Below are 22,807 nucleotides of genomic sequence, written 5' to 3'. Positions count from 1 at the left end.
ACCATCACCTCTATCCATTTCCAAACATTGATAATCACCCTAAATAGAAATTCTGTACAAATTAAGCACAGCTCCCCATTCTATCTCCTGGTAACCTATATTCTAGATTTTAACTTTACTGAGTTTGCTTATTTTAAGTTTATATTAAGTGAAATCATACAGTATTTGTCCTTTTGTGTCTTATTTCAATCAACATAATGTCCTCAAGGTTCATCCATGTTGTCACATGCATGAAGACTTCATTCCTTCTAAATGCTAAATAATATTTCATCATACGTATATACCACATTTTGTTTATCCATTGATTGGTTGATGGATGCTCTAGTTGTTTCCACTTTTTGGCAATTGTGAATAATTCTGCTACGAACATTGGTGTGCAAATGTCCGTTGGGGTCCTTTCAGTTCTTCTGGGTATATACCTAGTAGTGGGATTGCCCGATCTTATGGCAATTCTGTAAGCTTCCTGAGGAGCTACCAAACTGTCTTCCAGCAGCTGTGCTACTTTACATTCCTACCAGCAGTGAATGAGTATTCCTATTTCTCTACATCCTCTCCAACACTTGTAGCTTTGTTTTTTTTTTTTTTAATAGTGGCCGTTCTAGTAGGTGTAAAATGATACCTCATTGTGGTTTTGATTTGCATTTCCCTAATAGCTAGTGATGCTGAGCATCTTTTCATGTGCCTTTTGGTATGGTCAATTGATTTTTGACAAGGGAGCCAAGTCCACTCAATGGGGAAAGAATAGTCTCTTCAACAAACAGTGCCAGGAAACACATGGAGAAGAATGAAAGTGGACCCCTACACCTTACACCATATAAAAAATTAACTCAAAATGGATCAACAACCTAAATATTTAAGAGCTAACGCTTTAAAACTCTTAGAAGAAAACAAAGGGAAACACCTTCAGGACATTGTAATTAGCAGGTTCTCAGACTTTACACCAAAAGCACAAACAAAATAAATAAATTTGACTTCATCAAAATTTAAAAATCTGTTGTCCATCATCAAGAAAATGAAAAGACCATCAACAGAATGGGAGAAATTATTTGGAAACCCTATGTGTGATAAGGAATAATTACATATATCCAGAATATATAAAGAACTCCTACAACTCAACAATTAAAAAAAAAATCTGAAAATGGACAAAAGACTTGAATAGCATTTCTCCAAAGAAGATTTACAGTCAATAAGTACATGAAAAGATGCTCAGCATCATTATCCATTAGGAAGTATAAATCAAAACCACAAGACACTATTTTATACCCACTAGAATAGAACAGCTACTATTTAAAAAACAGAAAATAATAAATTATTAGAGAAGATGTGGGAAAACAGGAACACTTGTTCACTGTTAGTGGGAACATAAAATGGTGCAATCACTGTGGAAAAGTTTGGAAGTTCCTCAAAAAGTTAATCATAAAACTACCCTATGACTCAGCAATTCCACTTCTAGGTATATACCCAAAATAACTGAAAGGGACTTGAACAGGTACTTGTACATGAATGTTCATAGCCTAAAAGTGGAAGCAACCCAAATGTCCATTAGCAGATGAATGGATAAACAAATGTGGTTGTTTGAAGCTGTATGTGTCCCCCAAAAAAGTGTTCTTAAAGTTAATCCATTCCTTGGGTGTAAACCCATTATAAAGTAGGACCTTTTGATGAGGCTACTTCAGTTAAGGTGTGACCCACCTCATTTAGGATGGGTCTTAATCCTATTACTGGAGTCCTTTATAAACAGAATGAATTCAGAGAGAAAGCCATAGAAGCAAGAAGCTGAAATCAACAAATCCCAGAAGAGAAGGGAGAGCCAGCAGATGTTGCTTTCTGCCTTGCCAAGTGGCAAAGGAGCCAAGAATCATCAACAGCCAGTCTTTGAGAGGAAAGCATCACCTTGATGATGCTTTGTTTTGGACATTTTCCTAGACTTTAACCATAAGCAAATAAATTCCCATTGTTTAAGCCAACCATTTCATCTTATTTGCTTTGAGCAGCCTAAGAAGCTAAAACAACATACTAGAGACTATACTCAGCTGTAGAAAGGAATGAAATTCTAATACATGCAACAACATGGATGAACCCTGAAGAAATGCTGAGTGAAATAAGTCAGACACAAAGGGTCAGATACACTTACATTAGTAACAGCTGGAACATATAAAAGCAGAGAGGCAGAAAGTAGAGTACAAGGTTACTAAGGACATGGGTGGAGCAGAATGCGAGTTAATGTATATTGGGTGTAGGGTTTCTGTTTGGGGTGGTGGGAAAGTTCTGGTAATGGAAGGTGGTGAGGGTAGTACAACATAGTGAAAGTGATTAATCAAACAATGTACATTTGGGAGTGGTTGAGACGGGAAAGTTTATGTTGTATATGTGTTTCTCCAATTAAAAAGACAAAAACCTAAAGAGACAATGACAGTTAAATGCAATATATCATTCTGGACTGGATCTAATAGTGGAGGAGAAAAGTCCAAAAAGGACATTATGATATGTGGAAAAAACTGAAATATAGACTTTTATATCAATGTTAAAGTTCCTGAACTTGGTAATTGTATGTTAACATGGTTACAAAATTGTATGTTAACATGGTTCAAAGTGAATATTCTTGTTCTTAGGAAATGTACATGAAGTATTATGCAGCAAATGGCAAAATGTTAAAATTGGTGAATCTGGGTGTCTGGTGGGGGCAGGGCAAGTAGGAGTTCTCTGGATGGTTTTTGTATTTTTACAACTGTCCTGTAAGTTTCATATTATTTCAAAATTAAAAATAATAAAAAATCCCAAGCCCCCCAAATAAAAACAGCAAAAAAACACAGGTTATTCTTGTCAAAGCCACCACTGTTTTCTTTCGAAACATAGGCAGCACAAGACTGTGATCCTTAAGAGAAGGGAAATACATGATGCTCAGCCCCACTATGGATCATCCAGGGTTTCTGCTGGGGGCATCTGCCAGCATTATGGAGACGTTGAGCCCAAGCACAGTGAAGTTCTACTAAGCTGAGGAGGCACAGAGGTTTGGGTTACTGATGCAGCTGGAATTTATGGGACAGAGTTCAAGAGAAGAGGCTGTGGGTAAGGATGCAGAAATTTGCATGGGAGCTCCTCAAGTGTCTTTGTCTAAGTGCTGGGATGTACATGTGCATGATGAGGATCTATAAAACCTAGCAAAAGATTACCTGCTCAAGGGCCTAGAGTTGAATGGTGGTACCAATATATATTCTGGGAATCCTTGAAGTAAAAATAGATCAGCTACATTAGACAGACTTCACTGAAAATTCTAGGCATTTAATTTCTACTTAAAAAAGTGACACAGGGATTGGCAAATGTTTTAAACAGGGCTAGATAGTATATATTGTAGGCTTGCAAGCCATATGGCCTCGGTCACAACCACTCTGCTGTTGTAATGCAAAAGCAGCCTTAGACAATATCAAAGCAAATGGACACAGCTGTGTTCCAATAAAACTTCATCTACAAAAACAGGCAGGCAGTTCACAGATGACATTTGTCTTACCCCTACCCTAGAGTAAAAGTTATATTCTCTTGTACTAAGCTGAAACATATATCGCCCTACTCTGACAAAGAACAAAACTCAGCTTTGTATAATTTTTTTAGTGGTTGCTCTGTTAAATTTTTAAAAATTGTTTTTTCCCTTCTGTCAATGTACAATCTTTTTAGCCCATGCAGTTTTTTCATTTCAGATATTGTATGTTTAGTTCTAGAGTTCCTGTTTGGTTCTTTTTAATTTTTATTTTTATTACAGTTTTCTATTTATCTGATGAGATTCTCTTTTCAGTCTTTATGATTCATTCTTTTCCTTTTCCATGTTATGTCCTTGAACATATTTAAACAGCTTCTTTAAAGTTGTTGTCTGCTCATTTCAAGTATCAGGTCATTTTGTTTCTAAAAATTGCTTTTTTTCTCCTTGATTCTAGACCACATTTTTTCATGTCTAGTAGTTTTTTCTTGTACAATGGAAATTGTGGATACCTTGTAGGTAGTCTGGAGTATGTCATTTTCCTTTTTAAATGGTACTGGGTTTTGAACAAAACATAGATTTATCGAATCTGAAGAACAGGAGGGGAAAATAATTTTAAAAACTTAGAGCAACCACTAAAAAAAACGAGTATGGCTTAAAAAAACAAAAAAAGGAAAGTAGATACATTTAACCCAAAATAAAGCAGTAAAGGGGGAACACAGGAATACTAAAAAGGAAATGGGATGATTAGAAGACAAACAACAAGGTGACAGAAACAAACCCATCCATAATAAAAAAAAATTATTTGAAAGGAAGGGAACTAAAAATTTCAATGAAAAGGCAGAGATGATCAGACTAGTTAAAAAATAAGATCCAACTATATGGTATCTATAAAAGAGATGCACTTTAAATACAAATACACAGATGGGCAAAAGAAGATAGAAAAGGATATACCATGGAAACAGAAAGCATTAGAACTGTTTTGGCTATATTAATATCAGACAAAGGAGACATAAAGCCCAGTTATGTCACCATAGGGAAATGTTTTATAATAATAAAGTATCAATGAAGAAGACATGACAATCATAAGTGTGTATTTAAAACTGACAGAATTCAATTTATTAAACAACATGGTTGCATGAAACCTAGAATGGGGAATGAGGTCTTGTTATTCTGTGCAGGTTAATGTGATACCCTGATGCACCCCAGAGTACTTTGGACAGAAAATAAAGTATTTGCAAAGTCTCCTTGAGGGACTGGGGAAAAATGTGGAAATATTAAACTTCCTTACCTGGGGAATTCCTGATATTCTCGTAAGTTAAGCCCTCCAACTTGGGGCTTGTCCTTATGAAACTTACTCCTGCAAAGGAGAAGCTAAGCCTACTTATAATGATGCTTAAGAGTCACCCTAGAGAACCTCTTTTGTTGCTTGGATGTGACCTCTTTCTCTCGGTCAACTCTGTATGTAAACTCACAATACCTTCCCCCCTACATGGGACATGACTCCCAGGGGTGTAAGTCTCCCTGGCAACAAGGCACAGGACTCCCAGGGATGACCTGGCCCTGGCATCATGGGATTGAGAATGCCATTTTAACCAAAAGGAGAAAAAAAATGAAGCAAAATAAAATTTGTGGCTGAGAGATCTCCAACAGAGTCAAGAGATCAATCTGGTGGTTATTCTTAAACGCGTTATATAGTTTTTCCTCTTCAGTTTCTAGTGTATTAGAAGGAAACACCTGAATCTGTTGAACAGTAATCCAGTAGACTTGATTCTTGATGATGATTTTATAACTATATAGTTTTTATTGTGTGGCCATGTGATTGTGAAACCTGGTGACTGACACTCCCTTTACCCAGTGTATGGGAAGATGAGTAATAAAATAATGGCAAAATATATAAATAAATAATAGGGCTGGAGAGGGGGTATGGTATGTTTTGGGTGTTCTTTTTTATCTTTATTTTGGAGTAATGAAAATGTTCTAAAATTCATTGTGGAGATGAATGCACAACTATATGATATGTGAGCCACTGTATACTTTGGATGGATTATATGGTGAGTATACCTCAATAAAATTGAATTTAAACAAGTATAAATAATATATACCATTTACTACTAAAAATAACTAGTAAAAACAAAAACAAAAAACCTGACAGAACTAAAGGGAGAAATAAAGTCACAATCATTTTTACAGATTTCAACATTACTTTCTCAGTAACTGACAGAATAAGGAATACAAGCTCTGAATTGCAAAAGAAAAAATAAGGAATACAAGTTCTGAACAACAGTATGATTCAACATGAGTTAACTGACATTCACAGAATACTATACCTAATAACTATAGGATTCCCATTCTTACATTCACTAAGACAGAGTACATGTCAGACCATAAATAATCAACAGATTTCAGACTTTTCCAGCCACCACAGCATTAATTTATAAATAGGCAACAATAAAATATACAGAAAAGCCCCACCCAACTATTTGGAAATTGAATGTCACAATCCTAAATAATCTACAGGACAGAAAAAATCACAAGGAAAATTAGAATATATTTTCAGGTAAATAATAAAATCACAGCATAGCAAAATTTTTGGAATGCATTTAATGCTTAGAGGAAAGTTTATAGATTTAAGTGCTTGTAACAGAAAAGAAGAAAAAGTTAAAATTAATTCCAAAGTAGAGGGACATAAAGTAGATAAGAAATCAACAAAAGAAACAAAAAGGGCAAACAGAGAAAATCAATGGGACCAATTCTTTAAAAAGATCTAATAAAAGAGATGAATCTATCTGGACAATTGAAGAAAAAAGAAAGACAATACACATAACCAAATTATGGGATTAAAAAAAGAGGCATTACCACAGATCCTATATATGTTAAAAGGCTAACAAGGGAACATTATGAACAACTGTATGCCAATACCAAACTACAAAAAAAATGGCATAAGAAAATAAAAAATCTGAGGGGCCAGTCAATAAAAGGAATTGAATTTGTAATTTAAACTTTCCCCAAAAGAAATCTTCAGGCCCAAAGAGCTACATTGGAGAATTCTATCAAACACTTCTGAAAAAATAGAGGAGGGAACACTTCCAAACTCATTTTACATAAGGGCAGGATTACCCTGTTATGAAAATCAAAGACAGTACAAGAAAACTAAAGGCCAATATCCTTTTTGAATATTTAAAATTTAAAAATGATTCAAAAATCATTTTTTAAAATGGCAAATTGATTCCAGCATGAATACATCATGATCAAGTAGGATTTATTGGTGGGGTTTTTTGTTCTTTTTTTTTGTTTTTTTTTTTTTGTATTTTTTTAGGTATAAATGCCACTTGGTTATGCTTTATCTGCCTCCCCAACACACACAAAAAAGAGAAAAACCAAATGATCATCTTAATAGATGCAGAGAAAGCTTTCAACAATTGTATAGGAACCATTGTATAGAAATGCAAAGAAACTAGAATAGCTACAACGGCTTTGAGAAAGAACAAAGTTGGAGGACTCAAACCACAGAATTTAAAGAATGAATATAAAACTACAGTAATCAAGACAGTGCCATAATGGTGAAAGGATGGACAGACATAAATACATGGAACAAATTACAGTCAAGAAACAGACCCACACAACTATGGTCAAATGATTTTTGACAAATGTGCAAAAGCAGTTCAATGGAGAAAAGATAGTCTTTTCAACAAATGGGGTTGGAACAACTGGAAATCCATATGCAAAAAAAAAAAAAAAAAAAAATCCAACTATATCATATAAAAATTAACCTTATCCAGAGAGGCTAAACCTGCTTATAATTGTGCTTAAGAGTCTCCCTCGAGTGCCTCTTTGTTGCTCAGATGTGGTCCTCTCTCTCTAACTAAGCCGCCTTGGCAGGTGATTTCCCTATCCCCCCCACCCCCCACGTAGTACCTGGCTCCCAGGGGTGTAAATCTCTCTGGCAGCACAGGATATGACTCCTGGGGATGAATCTGGACCTGGCATCATGGGATTGAGAACATCTTGACCAAAAGGGGGATGCGAAATGAAACAAAATAAAACTTCAGTGGCTGAGAGATTTCAGATGGAGTTGAGAGGTCACTCTGGTGGACATTCTTACACATTATAGAGATAACGCTTTTTAATGTACTAGAATAGCTAGAAGTAAATACCTAAAACTACCAAACTCCAACCCAGTAGCCTTGACTCTTGAAGATGATTATGTAACAATGTAGATTACAAGGGGTGACAGTGTGATTGTGAAAACCTGGTGGAGTGCACTCCCTTTATCCAGTGTATGGATGGATGAGTAGAAAAATGGGGACAAGAACTAAATGAAAAATAGAGTGGGGGTGGGGGGGATGATTTGGGTGTTCTTTTTTACTTTTATTTTTTATTCTTAATCTGTTTCTTTCTGGTGTACAGAAAATGTTCAAAAATAGATTGATTGTGATGGTACTGTGAACAGCTGATTGTACACCATGGATGACTGTATGGTCATCATGGATGATTGTATGGTATGTGAATATATCTCAATAAAACTGAATTTAAAAAAATTAACCTTATAAGAAAATGAACACAGACCTACTCCTTACCTTTATACAAAATGGATCATAGATCTAGTTGTAAACTGTAAAAATATACAAGAAAACACAAGAAATCTTCATGATCTTGGGTTAAGTGTCTTAGATATGACACCAAAAGCATCCACAAAAGAAAAAGATGGATAAAATGGACTGCCTCAAAATTAAAAACTTTTGCTAGGAGAAAAGCACATTCAAGGGAATGAAATGACAAGCCCCAGACTGGGGGGAAATATTTGCAAATCATATATTTGACAAATTATTTATATCTAGAACATATAAATGTCAAAACTCAAGGAAAAAAATAAGAACCCAGTTTTTAAAATGGACAAAAAATTTGAAGTCATTTCACCACAGAAGCTATAAATAGCAACTAAGCACATGAAAAGATACTTAATATCATTAGCCATTAGGCAAATGCAAATTAAAAACCATGATGAGATACCACTTCACACTATTAGAATGGGTTGGGGAAAAAAAAAAAATACCAGTACTGGTGAGTGTGCAGAACACTTGGAAATCTCATACATTGCTGGTGGGAACATAAAACAGCACAGCCACTCTGGAAAATGGCCTGACAGTTTCTTATAAAGTTAAACATACAATTATCTATGACCCACCCAGCCACCCCACTCTTAGGTATTTACCCTACAGTGAAATGAAAATTTATGCTCACATAAAAACCTATACACAAATGTTTATAACAGCTTTATTTATAAACACCAAAAAGTTGCAAATAACAGTAAAGAGAGTGAATATACACACAAACATGGATGAATTTTAAAGGCATTATGCTGAGTAAAAGAAGTTAGTCTTAAAAGGTTACATACTGTATGACTCCATTTATGAAATATTCAGGAAAAGTCAAAACTACAGGGACAGAGATCAGTGTGAAGGGGTAGGGGAAGATTGTGACTGACTATAAGAGCAGCAGGAATGAACTTTTGGGTGATGGAATTGTTCTGTGTATCCTGACTGGTGGGGACTATCCAAATCTATACATGAACTAAAACTCAGAACTGTTCACCAAAATAAAGTCAGTTTCCCTGTAAGTAAATTAAAAATAAATGTATTTTCAAAAACGACAATGCAATACCATTACATACCCACTATGATTGCTAAAGTTAAAAAGCCCAGCAATACCTAGTATTGGCAAGGATATAGAATTCATATATTGGTGGAAATATACAATGGTATAACTTTAAAGAACAGTTTGGTGGTTTCTTATAAAATTCATCATGTACTTAACCTATGAACCTACTCATTTTACTTCTAAGTATTTACCTAAGACAAATTGAAACATATCCACAACAAAAATTGTGTGCCAATGTTCAAAGCATATTTATTCACAATAGCGAAAGCTAAAAACAACCCAAATGGCTGTCAACAGGAGAATGGATTAAAAAAAAAAAAAATTGTAGGATATCCATAAAATGGAAATAATAGCACTCAAAGAGAATGAACTACTGATACATGCAACAACATGGATGAATCTCTGAAACATGTTGAGCCAGTACAAAAGAATGATCGTATTTATATGAATTTCAAGAACAAACAATATTTACTCCATGAACAGAAAGCAAAATGGGTTCCCTTTGGGTGGTAACAACTGCCAAGCAGGGGAATGAGAGAACTTTCTGGATGATGAAAAGCTATATTTCAACTAGGGTGATGATTACATGATACATACATTTGTCAAAACTTGTCAGATTGTATACTTAAGATCTGTGTATTTCACCATAGTAATTCTGACTTCAGTAAAAACATACAAAACAGTTTTTGAGAATGTTCTGGGAAACATAAGACTGATTTTTTATTCCTGAAAAAGGCTGCCCATCTTAATCAAACACACCAAGTCTTTAAAATCAGTTTAAAATTCCAGTTCTTAAGTGGTTGGGCCACCTTTAGTGCTATATGCCTCTTAACACCAGGCTGTTGTTTCCTTTCTTCTTACACTGACCTAAAAACCAGCCCAAACTCACTGGCCATATTCTTCTGGTCCTCCGGAAGAGCAAGAAACTTTTTTTTGCTGCCAGTTCAAGTACTTTAATTTATTTCTCTGTTCCCTTGGAAACTTGTAGACTACTTTAATGTGGAGTGTTGTCAATAAAAGAGAAATCAGTTTGGAAACTGGATATGTCATTGGTCCCTACCCATGATATTCCTGAACTTGTAGTTAAACAGAACAGTTAGGAGTGGGAAAAGGAATAGACAACCCTTCCCAAAGTAGATTAGTAAAAATCCATCCACCACAACACTTTCTTTGGTTCAACCACATTCTAGATTGTTTGCTAAGGGTGTCAGATGGCCATATCTATGGGACCTAGATATTAAAATGTTTACGTCAGTCAACCTCCAGCTGGCTTGGGTGAATAGCTGCTCATCAAGGATAGCAAGGATACTGTCCTTCAGTTGTTCATCACTCCAGTTTACTGATTTATTCCATGTTTACCACCTCCTCCCCACTAAAAGGTGAAACAGGCAGATAGGGCCTTATTAGTCCCATTCACAGATGAGGAAACTGACAGAGAGGTCATGTGGCCAGTAAGCATGGAGCTCCTACTCTTAACTCTAGGCTCTTCCTGGAATAATTGTGCCAACAATACTTTTCCAATCATAGCTTCTATTTTAGGTGTTAAATTTTAATTTATGGGGCTTCTCCCAACCTCAGCTTTGAAGTTAATTCCTGCCAGTGAAGACGAAGGCAGTTCCTTCCCAGGAACTTGCTGCTCACTGCCCTAGTCCTCAACCTGGCTCCAGACCACCAGCAGGGACACTTTGGCCTCCACCTTCCTTCCTAGGCTCCAAACAGGTCTGTGTGGTCACTACTCCAGCACTAGCTGTCAACTCTGGCCTTCAGGTCCAGCCTTGGTAAAAGGACACTGATATATTCATGTCATTAGGTAACCAAGTGGTCCAGTAACTGTCTAATGGAATTGCTCATCACATGCTCAGAGAAGATGTACAGCCCTGACTGATAGAATGTGACTGGTAAACTGCTCCACATTTTTATTAATCAGATTTTAACTCTGTGGTTTCCATCCCACAGAAGCCCCTTAAAACTTATTATGAAAAAGGAAATGTGATTCTTAAAGGAGTCTGTGCCAAAAAAAGTATTTATCCGTAGCATCTACTGTTCATAATAGCAGCTGTTCAAATATTTGATAGACATCATAAAAGGCAGTTATAATCCAAACCTGTGCACCACCGAAGAAAATCTCAAGATACTTAAAGAGCTATTCGTGAAAACATCTCTTAACCATTCAGTCTTTAAGTCCCAACTGTGTATTCAGTCTTTAAGTCCCAACTGTGTATATTAAGTCCCAACTGTGTATTCCATCAGAATATACATGCTTTCAAATTTTATTTAAGAAAATAAAATCAGTTATAAGTAGCGTAGATACCAGAAGAGGGTCTTTATTTTATTTTATCCTTGCTCTGATAGGTGAGGTGGCCATTTGTATATGTTCCTTAAGCTACTGCTCTTCAATGACGGAAAAAATAAAGAACTGGATAACAAAGTCATAGTATTGTCTTTGTTGTTTAGCTTGTTACAACTGTACTACAAATCCTGTAGCTGAAAGTAGCAGTCTGAGAGTAAATAAGGATTTGAAACCAAAACTAATGTGAAATGAATGCTCATTTCCACAATTAAAAAAAAAAAAAACAAAAAACAACGAAAGAGACACTGACAGTTAAATGCATTACATGACCCTGGATTGGATTAAATAATGGAGGAGAAAAGGCCCCAAAGGACATTACTGGGACAAATGAAAAACTGGACTGCAGACTGAAAACTTGATATCGATGTTAAAGTTCTTGAACTTGATAACTGTACTTAAGGTGATTACATAAGTGAATATCCTTTTCTTAGGAAATGTACATGGAAGTATTATGTGTTCAAGGAACATGATATATACACCCTACTCCCTATTGCAATCTGAAAATCATGATTGAATCATCCTTATCTGCTAAGCCAAATGATAAACTCCTACCTCACATTTGTAAAATGCTTTCTCTTTTAAAAGGGTTTTCATATTATTTTAGACAATAAACTATAATTTTCCCCCATATGAAAAAAATACACTGATATATAACAAGGTTAAATATCCTGCCTGGGCAAGTATGTGCCCTTGCTGGCACTGCATGAAAGATTAATTGCACTGCCTGTTCTGGAACCCACATCTTCCGATTCAGTTCCAGGGATCTTGCTGCTACATCCCACTACCTCCCTTTCAAATTTCATTTCTTGCTACTTCAAATGAATGATTCCATAATTAGTTTATTTTACAAAATTATTCTACAAAGAATTAAGTGTTAAAGGGTGTAGATACAATGAGCACTGTCAAACACAGCTGTTAGCACTGTAATTTGGTTCAATGTTTTTTGGACAGTATCATAGCAGTTTATGTTGAACGTCCTAAACAAAAATCCCACTTCCAGGAATCTATTCTAAAGAAATGATCAGAGTTGCAGAAAAGACTTCTATATAAAAATGTTCATTGCAGCATTTTTGTAATAGGAAAAATCGGAAATAACCTAAATGTCCGACACTAAAAGATCTGTTATTTAGATGTCTATATCCTGGAATATGGAACTGCTAAATAACTCTGGTAGGTCCCCTCTAGAATGGCCCCAATAATCCCCACATCCTAGTATTCATGCCCTTTGCATAAACCCCACCCCTTGACTATGGGACTAATGACTCATTTCTAACAATAGAGTATAGCAAAAGTGATGGGATGTCACTTCTGAGATTAGGCTTTAATAAGACTTATGTCTTCTGTCTTGCACATTCTCTCTTGCTTGCTCTGATGGAAACCAATTGCCTGTTCTGAGCTGCCCTGTGGAGAGACCCATGGGACAAGGAACTAAGAAAATCTCTGTACAGCAGTAATGTGCGGAACTGGAGCCTCATCCATTGAGCCTTCATATAAGATGAAACCCTCTCCGACAACTTGATTGCAATCTTGTGATAGACCTTGAGGCAGAGGTACCTAGCTGAACTATGCCCAGATTCCTGGCCCACAGAAACTGTGAGATTAATATGTTTGTTAAAATACTAAGTTTTGGGGTAGTTCATGATACAACAACAGTTACTAACATTAACTTTTGAGGGGATACAGTAGATGTCCTCCATGGCAATGATTTCAAAAGGTAAGAGTTTACAAATAATGATAAAACATTAAAAAGCTGAGAAACTCTTGTTTTCCCCATAAACCCATTATTCATCACCTTTGATTTACCTAAATATTCTGGAATGTACATTCTAGCCTATATCAACTTTGAGGACAGGGTTTTCTACAAAATTTTATTAATTGTGAAACTACATGTGCATGAAGACAGGAAAAATTGTGTGTGTCAGATTGTAGGATTTGGTAAACAAAACTACTTTTTGTCAAGTCATTTCTCATTTGATTGCATATTTGTATTGTAGTTCATCCAACATTCTGATCAAGGCTCTTTTTAAAAATGACACCTTGATATAAAAAACTGAACTCAGAAGGCTCTGCTAAACAAAATGACTTTATAGTCAAAATCAAGTGCATGAAATCTTTAAACTTCTCATAGTATTTGCTTTTAACTACACTGGGCCTATGGACAAATAAGTACAGGAAACTTGCATCACTTAGAGCTCAAAGTCTGAAATCCCAATAGATTGCACAAAGGGAGTTCTTCAAAGGCTAACTGACTCAGACACAACAAGGTCAAAGGCAGACAGTTTTTGAGTAGATAAGGGTAGACCTGGCTGCTCATCTCAGCTCTGGAATTTAGTTAGCAATGTGACATTTGTGTTTTTCTTTGCTTCTCTGAGACTCCATTTCCTCTAAAATAAGGGTAACATGCCTGTCCAAAATTATTCCTTGAACAGTGGTAAGGAAAACCATGAAGCACCACTAGAACTGCACTGCTACTGTTATTACATGACCATTATTAAACTGATAATGAGGTAAGGGACAAAGGAAAAACCTGTGAAAAGGGAGGAAAAGGTGACATTTGGAGATTATCTCTGGTAGTTCACACTCTCTGGTACTGAACAGTTCTCCCAATGCCCTTCATAAAAATCTAGCCCACAAGAAACATATCACATACCCCCAATCTAAAAATCCTTCCCAAAGAGGGGAGCCATATACCCCCAAAACAATCCTAAAAATGTGTAGATCCTTTTGTAATTACATTACAATATGAATGCATATCCCCTTCCACTGGGAGAGATGGCATATTGTCAGTTAATGGAGGGTAGAGACTTTGTCTCACCCAAACCTGAACTTGAATAAGTAGTTTGTAATTCTAGATTGATCTAAATACCTAAATCTTAATCATTTTAATTGATCAAATTATTTTAATTGACATTTTTGAGCCACTAAACTTTAATTACCTCAAGTATCATTACAGAATTCAAGTGTAGTTAATCTTTATGTTATGTACTGAAGCCATTTCAAATATTTTGGAACAAGTAGGAGGCACAAAAAATAAAGACTCTTAAGTGCTATGCATTGAATTAAATTCCAAGTAGCAGTACATGTATGTTTGGACATTGAAAAGAACCGTCACTTTACTATGGAGTCATATTAAAAGCATCAGAGAAAGGATCAAAAAACGCTGGAGTACAACAGTGTTCAAATCCATTTGGATTCTAGGTCAAAGGACCAAGGATTCAAGAAGGGTTGCTATTTAAATGTTAATAATTCTTTCATGATACCTATGTATACCTCACTCCTTTCCTTAAGGATTATTATAGAACTCTTATTCTCTGTAGCTCACGGTATAGTATTTTGAGGGGAGAAGGGGTACATTTAATTTAAACATTATTTTTACCCACTGGATTTAATTTCTCAATATTGCAAGAAAATTTCCTCTCCCATTAAGCTGTTCTCCTTACCACACCCACGCTCATTTCCTCCTTCTAGTCCTCATTTCTGTTGAAACACACCACCTATCCCTTATCTCCACCAACCACCCTGTTGGGAACTGAGTCACGTACCTCACAAAAGACATGTTCAAATCTTAATCCATGTTCCTGTAGGTGAACCCATTTGTAAATAGGACCTCTGAAGACGTTACTATTTGTTAACCTGTGGAATCATTTGTGAATAGGATCTTCAAAGATCCTATCTAGATGAGGCCAAATTGAATCAGAGTGGGTAAGCCTTAATCCATATGGCTGAAGTCCTTATAAGGAGAGGAAATCTAGACCGAGACACAGAAGACTGAACCAGAGAAGGAGCGGCAGCTATATAAGCCAAGGAACCCCAAGGATGGTGGCAAGTCAGCAATCAGAATTACAGAATCTGGCAGAAGGCATGGACTGTCAATACCTTGATTTTGGACTTCTAGCTTCTAAAACCATGAGACAATAAATTCCTGTAATTTAAGCCAATGTATTGGGTGGTATTTGTCATAGCAGCCCTGGAAAACTAAGACACACCCTTACCTTGTTCCCTGCTTAACCTAAGTCTCTAGTATTTCCAAGGGCAAGGGAAGCCTCATCTTTCTGTAGACTTTCCAGAATTCTTTCAACCATTACTTGGAATTCTCTTCTTGAACTGAGTTTCAATCTATCTAATTTATAAATGCTGTCTTTCCAAATGAGATCAAATGTTTCTCAGGGGCAAGAATCCTTTCCTTCTATTTTGCACAAAATGGTTTTCCCCATCAAGGCACTTAACAAAGGCTTATTAAAGTGTGGTCATTTATCAAATATTTACCTGCCATATGCCAGAAGTATGTTAGATAGGAATAAAACAGTGAACTATATAGACATAGTACTACCTCTTTCAAGGAGCTTATAACCAAAGGCTTCAAATTGATGGTACAATAGTGGGCCAGTATTTTGTTTGGCCAGGGCAATAAACTGTTCTGAATTAGATACTATGTAGCTGGGCATTCACTCTCCAGTTCACAGGTCTAGCTCCAGTCATCCCTTGTGTATGACACCCTTCCAGCTTCGCTAATTTATGTTACCTCTAGCCCCTGAAACATCCTTAATTTCACAGCTCTTTAAGGAATAAATGAATGCTTAAAATACAAGACTCTTCCCATATCAGATACTGACTACGTAGGGTTATTTCTACTCTCCAAACTTTCAGTATTATAATACCATTAGTGGTTTTATTTTTCCACCGTTGACTTGGTGCATGCTGTTTGTAGTACATTTACAATGTAAAAGAGGTTCAAGTTAGAAAATTCCCAATTCCAAGGGCAGATGGTATATTAATTAATTAGAGAAAGAAAACCGAACTGCTCAGCAACTGTTTTGCTTTCTTAAAGCAAATTATCTTCAAACTGGAAAGGATAGAAGAAACCTTATTAAGAGAGAACCAAATTATAAGCAGAAGAGGTTAGTTTAAAAGGATTAACAGTCAAATTCTGGTGAATTATATACCAGGGTAAACCAAGGGAACCCACAGATGTGAGCACAGATATAACCTGACAACTTTGGGAAAAACATCTCAAGAGGCTAGAGACTCAACCACAACTTTTTTTTTCCCCCAGTGTTTAAAAATTTTTTAAAGTATTTTTAAATGAAGGAGAAAAACAGAAATCACAGGCATTACAGACCAGTTAGTTTAACCCCAATCTCTGGCAGAATTCAAGACTTATAATTAGGGAAAAAAAGATTGGAGATTTCTAAGAACTAGCAGTTCACTAATAGTCATTTTAAAACTAATATCATTTACTTTTGTGATAGATCAGGGAATACTGAAGAGCTTTACTTTTAGCAAGGTATTTCATTAAAATCTCATGCTGTGCTTATGGAGAAGACTGATTTATGGGCTATAATAGTTTGATAAACAGGAAGGACAGAGCTAACTAAAGTCAGTTGATTTATTCATTTGTTTGAGCAATAGATACAAGGACCAACTAGATTCTCAGCCAGTACTGTACTTGGCACTTTCTGAAACCTAACCACTACCCTGGAAGGTAACCATCACTAATCCCTTTTATTGATACGGAGAAAGAACTTTCTCAACATCACAAAACTAGTTAGTTTCAGGGCCAAGCTACAAAATCAGGCTCCCAAACTTCAGGGCCATTTCTAGTTTGCCACAGTTCTAGCTGTGCCATGATGGCAACAGGACTGTCCTATAGATTATCAGTGATTTGCAGGTTTGGTGAACAAACTCACCAAATGTGCAGGTTAACACAAAACCATAAGGTAGAATTAACATGATGAATGCCACAATCAAGATGAAAACATATCTAATAAGGTGGATATTGGAGAAAGGCTTAAAGTAATACAAGTCAACAGGAAACAATGTTAAGATTAAGAAAAGTTTAATTGCAGTAAAGTGTGTGCGCGTGTGTGGGTGGGTAGGTGGGGTTTCTGTCAACTTTGGTATGTTTACTACAAAAATCAAATAAGTAGTATGCAATTTCATTTGGAAATAGGAACTCATTACACTCTGCACTGTCAAATTAGATTGAATTACTGAACTCAATTTTGGACTAAGGATTTTTAACAAAGAGAAAGGTCTTAGGTAAGGGATGAGACATAAAAGCTATTATCTACTGAAAATAACTAACATTTACTGATTTCTAGGCAACTGTTGAGGATTGAATCATGTTTCCCACAAGGGATGTTCAGGTCCCAACCCCTGATCCTGTGGGTGTGAATGCATTTATAAATAGGACTTTTAAAGATGTTATTAGATAAGATGTGCCCACACAGAATGAGGGTGGGCCTTAATCCAATATAGCTGAAGCCCTTATAAGCAAAGGAAAATTGTGCACACAATGAGAGGCTACAGGGAGCAGCCAAAAGCTGGAAGTCAACAGAACCCAGAAGAGAAAGGAGAAGATGTCACCTCTGTCATTGCCAAGTGACAGAAAAGCCAAGGAACCCCAAGATTGCTGGCCAACCAAAAGATACCAATCCCAGGAGGGGGCAAGACTTCTAGCCTCAGAAACCGTAAACCAACAAATTCCTGTTGTTAAGCCAAACTATCGTATTGGATTTGTTTTAGCAGCCAAGAAACTGAAACAGTAACTAAACTAAATACATTATGGAGATTATCCCCTTAAATCCTCACAAAATGAGATTGAGAATATTATTATTCCCATTTTACACAGAGGAGGTAACTGAGGCTCAGGGCTCTGAAAGGCTGCCAAGTAAAGAAAAAAAGACAAAAGTTTTACTTTGTATCACTTTAGATTTTTCATTTCTTAACTATGTTTGGTCATGGACCCTTTTCAGGCACATCAAAGTTTATGATCTTCTCTGCAGAAAAATCCTGCATAAAATTCATAAGTTAGAGGACTACTGGCAAAAGTAGGGCTAACAGAAATCAGTTCAAAAAAGCAGTTGTCAGTTCAACAGTTCAGTGTAAACAAGGCCTTGCTAACAATAACAGAGAAGAGGAAATCTCAAAACTAGTGAGCTCCCTGTCATTGAAATGTTCAATCAAAATGTGGCTGGTCTGTCAGGAGTGCTACAGAGAAGATATTAAAATGGGTTGGGGGTTTGTCTATGATTTTAAAGTACCCTTGTGCTGTAAGACTGTGGGCCTACATAAATTAATATTTGTTTGATGGTAAAACACAAAAGTAAAAAACAAGTATTTTTTCCAGACCGTACTGCTTGAATATATCAAGCTTGAATATATCAAGCAGTAAACCTTAATAATGTTATTTCCCCTCTACATATGATAGCTATATCAGATATTCGAAAACAACTCCATCCAAAGGAAAGAAGGAACATCCAACTGTTGATCTTCATGTGATTTTTACTTTGTCATAATAAAGATAGATTCCTTAATCCTCTGAATCTTTAACTGGAAATTTCCCTAAGATAAACACCAAACACACCAGATCCTAAAAAGATGGGAGTCTTTGATAAGAACATTTACTAGTCTATAGTTTTATGTTAACCTATCTCCATAAAGAAATGCGGGTAGGGGGTGGGGGGAGACGATAGTGAAGGGGAAACACAAGAGAAACAACTCCAATTGTTCTGCTTTGCTTTTCAAATTTCTTCCCTAATGGCTGAAGGATCTTCTCTATCTACTCCACTTATTTACCGTTTTTCTCATAATTCACCTCAAAAAACAGCCTCCCACGGGGGGGAAAAAAAGCACAAAGGCGAGTATTTTGTTCGTTATATGCTATTCATAGCACACGCCTGACATCTTGGCACAGAAATAAAATGTTCACGGGCCAGTCTTTTACCTGAGAATCTTCATTCATTCTGCAGGTAGGAAGGAAACAGAGGGTAAAACTGCAACTCACAATGAAACACCTTTAATTTGGGGACTCACAACAAAATGGAAGGGGGTGGGGGCTAACTTTCCTCAAGTAGGGGACAGAGTTAAGAGGCAGCCGGCTGAGAAAGGTCTGGTTCAATTAAAACCGCCTGTAACCCATGGGTTTCTGTCATTGAAAAATCAAAAGGGCAAAGCTGACTAGCAAAGCCCAACACACACACACACACACACACACACACACACACACACGCTCCCACCTTCCAGATGCTCACTTACACAACACACCGCCGGGGCAGCTGCACTTCTCTCGCACATCCGGACAGCCTTGGGGGCCAAGGAAGCACCTGGCGATTGGCAGGCTGCATGCTCCGGGCCGGTCCCCGAAGCTCAGCTCCAGGGGACGGCGCTGCTCTGGGAGGGACCTAGCTGGCGTAAAGGCCGGGTAGGAGCTGAGGTCCTGCAGGGGCAAAGCGCCGCCTTCTCGCCAGCGCCCTGCCAAGTGCCAGCATTTGGAGGACAGGGCGTCCTTCGAACACGCTCGGGGCCCCTCCTCCCGCCGCCGCCGTGCCCGCCGCGCGGGATCGCGTCCCGCACCCGGTCGGCCAGCCCCGCAGGTGGCAGCCGCGGGTCGCGCCCTCGCAGGCTACGCGCGAGTGCCGGGCGGCACCACCCACACTTCCACAGGCGCCAGGTCGGGTAAGGGCGGAGCGGGGGTGTGAAACGATCTTTTCCGGCCAACGCCCTCTACCCACCACCAATACACAGCCCAAAATGCTGCCGCTGCCCCATCAGAAATTGGACCCCAAAACGCCCGACGATAAGAAACGCGAGCAAGTGACTTCACTTGTCTGGCCCCTGGCAACAAACTCCTCAGCCGACCCACCTGGGCCAAGAAATGTGCTGAGCTCTGCCCAGCTAGGAGGAGGGGCTGGCCTTACCGGTCTCCACAGCCCCTTCACGGGGATGCCTTGAAGAGAACAGGTGCTCGCGGTCCCAAACCAGCTTTGAACTCAAACCTCACATTGTAGCGCCTCTGCCCTTCCTAACTCGCTTGCACCGTGAGTATTCAGACCAAAAAAACAAAACAACAAAAAAAAACCTGCTTGAAGTACTTACACGTTTGTACCTCTCTACTCAAAAATACGAATATTTTTCTAAGCGTATATTCTCCTTAAAACAAAACAAAACATCCTAAAGGACATCTTCTCCTTGAAAGCACTGAATGCCACAATCTCAAAGCATGGCCATTATTTATAGTTACCCACACATTCCATGTGATGCCTGCATCTGTCCAGCATGATTTCCAGGAAGTTAAAGCCCCATTTTTTTTTAATAATTCAATTTTATTGAGATATATTCATATACCGTGCCGTCATACAAAGCATACAATTATTCACAGTACCACCATATAGTTGTGCGTCCATCACCAAAATTAATTTTTGAACATTTTCATTACCACACACACAAAAGTACTAAGAATAAAAATTAAAGTGAAAAAGAACAATTAAAGTAAAAAAGAACACTAGTGTTTTTGTTTTTTTTTTTCCCTCGTATTTCTAGTCATCCAGCCATACACTGCACAAAGGGGAGTATGATCCACATCTTTCCCAATCACATTGTCACCCCTCATAAATTACATTTTTATACAATCGTTTTCAAGATTCAAGGGTTCTGGGTTGTAATTTGATAGTTTCAGGTATTTACTGCTAGCTATTCCAATTCATTAAAACCTAAAAAGGGTTGTCTATATTGTGCGTTAAGAGTGCCCACCAGAGTAACCTCTCTGCTCCTTTTGGAATCTCTCAGCCACTGAAACTTAATTCATTTCCTTTCACATTCCCCTTTTGGTCAAGATGATGTTCTCCATCCCACTATGCCAGGTCTAGATTCCTCCCCAGGAGTCACAGTCCACGTTGCCAGGTGTATTTACACCCCTGGGTGTCGGATCCCACGTAAAGGGGAGGGCAGTGATTTCATCTGCCAAGTTGAACGCTCCATTATTTTAGTTATGTTCTACAATGCATTAGTCAATGTAAAATTCGTGCTACGGAGACCTTAGTTATAACCGAGACTGACTCCACATTAACAGATGAGGAGGACGCTGAGGCCTAGAATCCAGTTACAAAACTAAAAGTGAAAAAGAAGGATTGGAACTCAAAAGGCTTAGAATCTGCAGACTAACATACGTTTTAGCTCTTTGATGGTATTACACGGTAAAAAATATATCTACATAGAAGAGGAGTTAAGAAACGTAAGAAAAGTTATAGAAAATTAAGCTCAGCATCTTAGATTTTAAATGAATAAAACATTCTTAATTTTTACTATGCTTAAATTAAGGCAACTTTTATATACAAATACGGTAGCCCAGAAATGTAATTTATTTTTCTGAAGTGGTACATTCTGACAATCATAGAATGTGACTGTATTTACTGATATCAACTGATTTTAATAAGTATCAATCTTTAGGGTATGGTATTTGATTACACCTAAATAAAGCAAATACTTAGTGCTATGTAACTGAGGTATATCATACTAAATAATTATGATCAAATGCAAGTTTCCACCTTTAGGCCTAATTCTTCACCTAATTTCTGTCATTTGCCTGCCCGCTCCCTTCCCCAGCTTTAAGGTCCTACCACCCTAGTGCTGGGATGATAATCCCAAAGAGACTGAGTTCCACGCTGAGAGATGAGTGTCCGTCCTTGATGCGCTCAAGGCAAGACAGGAGAAACTTAGAAGAGTGTTTAAATTTCTCAGTTACCAGAGCAAAGGTAAAGAAAAAGGGGCGAAGAATCAGTCTCTGGTCGCAACCAGAGGAGAAACAACCTAGGTACATTTAACATTCGTTTGTTTCATGCTGATCAAGAACATCTGGATCATTTTTATGGAGCATCAGTTTCCATGTGCCCCTTTCCTCTAAAGAATGAAGCAGGCGACGAGGAAATAAGCAGGCGACGGGGAAACAACCTGGAGCAACTCTACAGGGCCCCACTTGCTCTTTGTGGTCAGCACCTTTGACTCTGACGGCGGCTCCGCCAGATTCCACTGGAGACTTCCCTCCGCCATCTTGGCCAGACCCTGGCAGGGGCTTTCCTCTGCCATCTTGACTAGACCCAGTCTAGAGCCGTCTGGGTCAGAGTCGGCCTGGGACTTTCCTCTGCTAGGTTGGCCAGACTCAGGCTCGTGCCTCCCTCCGCCATGTCGGCCAAACATAGACCAAGGCCTCCGCCAAATGCCCGCACAGGTATAGGCTGGAGAGGCCCGCCAGGAGTCACAGGCCTGGGGCTCACCGGGAGACCCTCGTGGCGCAGGGCTCCTGCAACCATAGAGCAGCCCTTTCTCCCTCAGGACCCGGCCTGTCACCGGAATCCTGTCTGGGCCGGTCCTCGTGGCCTGCCCGTGCGGCCGCTGCTGCTGCCGGGCGCGGACGGGCTTACCTGGCGCTTCAGACGCGACTCAGCCCAGAGAAGCCTAGGGCGGCTGCCCGTCCTGCACGCACGCCCGGCACCGCCGGAGCAGCTGCTTTTCCAGGCGCCTTCGAGGGGCAACCTGCCCCAGCATGA

The 22,807-nt window shown here is 38.2% G+C and overlaps 1 protein-coding gene across 2 annotated transcripts in view; it reads right to left on the bottom strand.

Moving 5' to 3' along the window:
• Positions 1 to 22,807, bottom strand: part of C9H2orf88 (chromosome 9 C2orf88 homolog) — a 51,312-nt gene that overhangs the window by 8,740 nt on the left and 19,765 nt on the right. The window contains exon 1 of one of the 2 annotated variants that reach the window (XM_037850658.1): positions 19,521 to 19,860. The exons of the other annotated variant lie outside the window; for it this stretch is intronic. The gene's annotated coding sequence lies outside the window, so the exon portion shown is untranslated. Of the gene's footprint in view, positions 1 to 19,520; positions 19,861 to 22,807 lie in introns of those variants that run through there. 2 annotated transcript variants of the gene reach the window in all.

This window comes from Choloepus didactylus, chromosome 9 (genome assembly GCF_015220235.1).
Source record: "Choloepus didactylus isolate mChoDid1 chromosome 9, mChoDid1.pri, whole genome shotgun sequence".
Taxonomy (NCBI): Eukaryota; Metazoa; Chordata; class Mammalia; order Pilosa; family Megalonychidae; genus Choloepus; species Choloepus didactylus.
The sequence above is the reverse complement of the archived record's forward strand: the minus strand, read 5'-3'. Positions and strand labels throughout refer to the sequence as shown.